Genomic DNA, 5,776 nt, shown 5'->3' on the forward strand with positions numbered 1-5,776 from the left:
CGAACTTTAAAGAGACCATGTAGATTGTGGGGACCTCTGGGAGATCTGAATGATCATGGCGATGACTGTAGAGAAATCTAGCCAATTTGCGGACGCCACATCTGTGGTATCCAGTCTCTCAAAAAACGCCAAACGATATCTTGAATCTCTCTTTCAAAGAATTCAATATATTTTAAACGCTTAAAGATTATTCAGTGGTCTTTTTTCAGTCTAACAGTAAACGCTCTTGGTCGCACTTTTTTCTCTAAGCAATATCCGAAGATGTATCAAAGATCTCCATTAGCAATCGTTCATTTATCTCCCAGAGGTTGGTACAAAAAAACAATGTAACCATAAATTTCTGAGGGATTTTTTCAGTATGCGCTCCATGAGCGCCTGCTAAAATTTTCATGGAACAACAAGCACTTTATGATCTCTGTATTTTTAACATTTACTCAGACTTTTCGAGGCTTTCAGAGATCGCCAAGAGATCGGACAAGTTGTACAAAGGACTCTCAATGATCTCCATGTGTTAAAAGAGACCTTTTGTGATCGTTGGGAGACTTTGTTTGGGTAGAGATAATACTTTGAAGTGGCGACCTCTGGGAAATCCTGAGAGATCATCGCTAGGTGATCGTTACAAAATAAATTGTTAAGAGATCTGGCCAATTTTGCGACGCTGAGCAATCTCTCAATAGCCGGAATGAGTATTATTATTCGTGCACGACTGGTTGACCGGTGTCGCATAATATTTAGTCCGCCTCGTTTAAAGGTCCGGGGGGACCTAATACGATAACATGTAAGGTCTGCCTTTTATAAGAAAAGGTCCGGCCCGTATAAGAAAAGGTCCGCCGAAGTTTAAAGGTCCGGGTGGTGCAAAATGTTTTGATCTTGACTTAAACACATTAAATTAAAGAGAGATCATATGAAGAAAGATTAAGGATTTACCCTAGCTGTTGTGTTTATTTTTTTGTACAATATATGTCTTAGGGCAGGAATTGCTTGCTACTCCATGTTTAGTTTGCTTTTAGCAATACCATTTAGGGCAATGACTTAAAAAAAATGTCGCATTTATTGGGCTTGTGTTTATTTTTCCCCAGCATTTGATTTGTGTAAATTAGGACGATTAAAGGTGTGAAATCTGCCGGTGTGCATAGGCAATAAAACAATGTGTGAAGTATTCGTATACCTGACAGGTACCCGCAGGTAGAGCCCGCGGCAGATAGCAATGACAATGTAATGGTCATGTGTTTAAAGCAGTAGATATGAATTCTCTATTTTAATAAATTATGCTGAAGAACAAACTATAATACTGTTATGATATTCATGCGTACACATCAAAACTGTGATATATATAATTATATATAGTCTATTTTTATTACAATATTTAAAGAAATTTCTTATTCCAAGTGTAGAGTTTAATACTAAGACCAATAAAAAATAAATTTTAACAATTAACTTAACTTGTTTTCAGTTTATAATATTTTGCCCTTTATTTGTGGATAGGGTAATATATAGCTTAATGATGTATTCGATCTATATTTACTGCAGAAACAAAATACATGTAATGTTAAAGCTTAAAACAGGTAACTCAATGTTGAAAACATATACATCAGATTTAAGTATTTAAGAAAGAAAAAGAAATTACACATTTTACTCTGACTATAATAGAGAGACTGTGGGATAATCTAGCAGGCTGTATTGTATGACCGATTAAAATTTGAAATCATTATTGTAAAATATTTTCTTTTATTACTGACATGAAGCATTTTGGGCAATGTTGAATGTCCAGTTCTATATACAAGTCATTTATGTATCTCACGTCTGTATGAACGGGGGAAGGGGGAGGGAACATCAGTTGATCCTCTTCCTTTTTTGCGTATCAAGGAATTTCTAGTGTCTTCCCACTTAGCCAACATTTTGAAAAAATACAGGTAAAACACAGGTAAATATGTGTTGGCTAAGTGGGAATGGGGTGCAGACTGAGAACAAAAGAAATAAATTACAGGTAGGCTATAGTCTGTTTTAAGCTACATGTATAAGCCGAATACAATTATTTAATTTGTAGCATGTACATATCAGAACACCATGATGAATGTAGTTTTTTTTGATGAATTGAGTTTCAGTGCAAGTACAAAAATATCTTTTCTTAAAAATATAAAAATAATTGATATATTAATTACAGTATGATTTAATTAATTATTTTAATAATTAACAGTTTTATTCTTCTTTATTGCTGTGTTGTATCACAATTTTTTTTTTTAATTTTCTTTGTCACATTTGTAACATCTTTGGCGGGAAACGTTTTTAAATATATTTATTATAAAATAAATGTTCAAAAACCGATCATTGAATATATTTAAATTATTAATCATTATATCCTCCTTCTTTTTAAATAAACTATAGCTCAACTTGAATCAAGTCTAAAATTTTAAAGTTTAAATGGAAAACACATAATATGCTGCAACATAGAATTAAATATTCAAACTGTATATGAAATTTTAAAAGAAAAATGTACAAACATTAATTCTTCAGTAAATATATAGTTTTTTTTTAAACATTTTCCATGGTAGAGTAAAATAAAACAAAATGACAGGAATCCCCCCCCCCCCCCGAAAAAAATTTAATTTTTATGATATGAAATAATACATAGGCCCTATTAGAATCATATATAGTTAAAAAAAGACAGGGTTGTGAATATCAAGCATGAAATTTTCTAAGTTGATTTTTTAAATCAGATAATGAATCAGTTTGTATCAAAAGATTCTGTTACTGTGATCATTATCACAGTCGAATATTACATACTCAGATAAATATTTTTAATCACAACTGATAAATATATTTTGGAATATTCAAAATTGTTTCTACAATGTAATATACAATTTCTTTGGTATGATTTAAAATACTTTATTTCTTAATTAATTTTCAACATTTTCTTTTATCAATATTCAATTTTTAATTTAAAAAAAATGCAGATTTATGTTTATTTTTTACTATATTTATATAAATTAATTCTTTTTTTTTTTCTAGAACTTCATTTTTTTTTTAAATTTTAATTTTGATTTTATGTTTTGACTGAAGTTTTCATTTGAATTTATTTTTACACTATTTTTTTCAAAGGTAGTAATTCTCAGGTAAAGCACATATACCTGAAAACAGACTATAGCCTGTTGATCACTCAGGTGTAAAAAATCAAAATGTTGGCTATGTGGGAATAGGATTTTTCAAAATGTTGTCTAAGTGGGAATAAACCCTATTTTCTACATTAATTTGTGCAATAACCACCCCCCCCCCCCCAATGCGCCCAGAAATATACTGACTGTTTCTGGGGACGTTGTTAAGCGTGCGATTTCAAGCTACATGATATGTACATTTTCGTGATGTCGACTAGAAGCGTTTCAGTCTAATTTTAAATCAAAAATATATTTCTTTTGTAAAACGCTGATTATTTATGATTATTTATTTTATTCATTTATGTAGCATCCACAAGTCATTTTACGTTATTTATTACGCCATGTGACTATATACAAAACTACCAATTTTAAAAAACGTATTTAACACATGTTCATATCTCCAACTTAAAAAAATCATATTGAACTGTAAAGGTAAATTGTTTATCAATCTAAAAATTATAATTTTATATTTTTTATTGTTGCATATTATTTTAATTTCTTTCAAATGATCAAGCATGTTCTGAAATAAAACGTCACGAATTTAACGCGTCGTAAAAACCGCATTCTTTTATTCCGCCGTTTATAGGACAACAGAGGATATATTCAGATTTTTTTGTTCAGCAGAAGATACTGATGATCATGCTGAATATAATGATACCAAACACGACTAGCGAGATTCGTATATTGCCATGATAATAAATAGCCAAATGTAAGTATTTTTTCAGAGAGTGTTTTCACTCGTTTGACGAGCCGGTTGCATATGTGTTACAATAATAGATCGAAAGAGAATCTTCTCTTCTATAAGAAACTGTGTAGATTTATTTTCCTTACATCAGCGCTAAAAAGCGATCTTTCAAATAACAACACTATATAGTCAGCGTGATTTCTAATTTTACGTTATTTTCACGCCTTCCACACTATAAGGATTAACCGTTTTGTAATGGAGTTTGTTTACTGTAACTATAGGGATATTCAGAGGGGGATAACTCTCAGTATCCTTTTTATGGGGTGCCCAAAGGGGTACTTCTAAAAATAATAGATTTTAATCTAAGAAACATACTAAACTATAAATGTCAAAAATATCATAAAACATGAAACAATGATTAGGACTGGAAAAATATCAATAAAGTAAAATGATGTTATTATTTTGAGGCAATAAAAATTTATAATTATGATTAAGATACAAAATAAAAATTTTGGAAAATAAGTATTTAGTGTAAAATAAAAATGAATTAGTCTATGAATTTTTTAATTAAAAGAAATATAAATAAATTCATTTTAGTTTATAAATAAATTAGCTTATTTTATGATATGTTAAATTCTAGAAGAATGTGTTTTAATTAGAAATTCATGTAACAGAAAATTTTGTAATGTGGGATATCTTAAAAATACAATCATAACCTTCATTAAGTTTGTCTTAAATTAGTATTTCCATTACTATAAAGTTTATATCCAGCACTGGCATTGTATTGTAATGTAATAAATTTTTATTTTTATATATAACATGCATACATTAGTAAAAATATTAGTATGTGCAAAGAGCACATCATTTTTTTTTCAAGAGATATGCCTGGTCCGAGGATTTTTCGTTTGACAGAGAGAGGAGTAAGGCAAACTACTATTTTAAAATCATTTTCCATGGATGTAGATCTGCATATGCATTCATTTTAATTGTGTTGTGTAGATATTTTAATTTTTTAAAATCATTTTCCATGGATATAGATCTGCATATGCATTCATTTTAATTGTGTTGTGTAGATATTTTAACTTAGATTATATTTGACTTAGTTACTACTATTTCTGACGTTTCTAAGTATTCTTGATTAAAATATTAATATGTTTTATATGCGTGATAGAGTATGAACAGATGGATGGGTAGATATATAGATAGAAAAAAATTCAAATAGGCAAAATAGTATTACTGATGCATCAAAGAGGTCTTGAATAAAAATTAAAACGAGCAAATTAAAAGAATTGTGGTCCCCCGCTTTCGGTGTCTTTGTGGGTGAGATGTCATTATTTATGGCATATTGTGACAAATATGAACGCCCTATCATGTGTCATTCAAAAGTTATCACCAAAGTTGATGTTTTTGAAAATTAGGTTAAACATGAAGGTAAAGGTCAAGGGGTCAGAAATCTTAGCATGCTCCGAAATATTTTGTCACAGGTAATGCTCACGTCAAATATGAAAGCCCTATCTCTTTTCATGCAGTCAAAAGTTATAAGGAAAAAATAACATTTTTGAAAAGTAGGTCAAACGTCAAGGTTCAAGGTCAGGGGATCAAAAATCATAGTGTATTTAGAAAGGTCTTGTCACAGGTAATAAACATTTGAAATGTGAAAGCCCAATCTTTTCTCATTCAAAAGTTATGACCAGGGTTAAATTTTTGAAAAGTAGGTCAAACTTCAAGGTCAAGATAACGAGGTCAACAATCATAGTGTATTTAGAAAAGTCTTGTCACAGATAATACACTTGTGTAATATGAAAGTCCTATCTCTTCTCATTCAAAAGATATGACCAAGATTAAAGTATTTGTGACAGACGGACAGACTGACGGGCGGAAGAACGAATGGGATTTAATGTCCCTTGCTTTAAATGTTTTACACGATTGAGAGAGAGAG

This window comes from Saccostrea echinata, unplaced genomic scaffold, assembly GCF_033153115.1.
Source record: "Saccostrea echinata isolate AGI-Se365-2 ecotype Australia unplaced genomic scaffold, CSIRO_AGI_Sech_v1 ptg000009l, whole genome shotgun sequence".
NCBI classification, from domain to species: domain Eukaryota; kingdom Metazoa; phylum Mollusca; class Bivalvia; order Ostreida; family Ostreidae; genus Saccostrea; species Saccostrea echinata.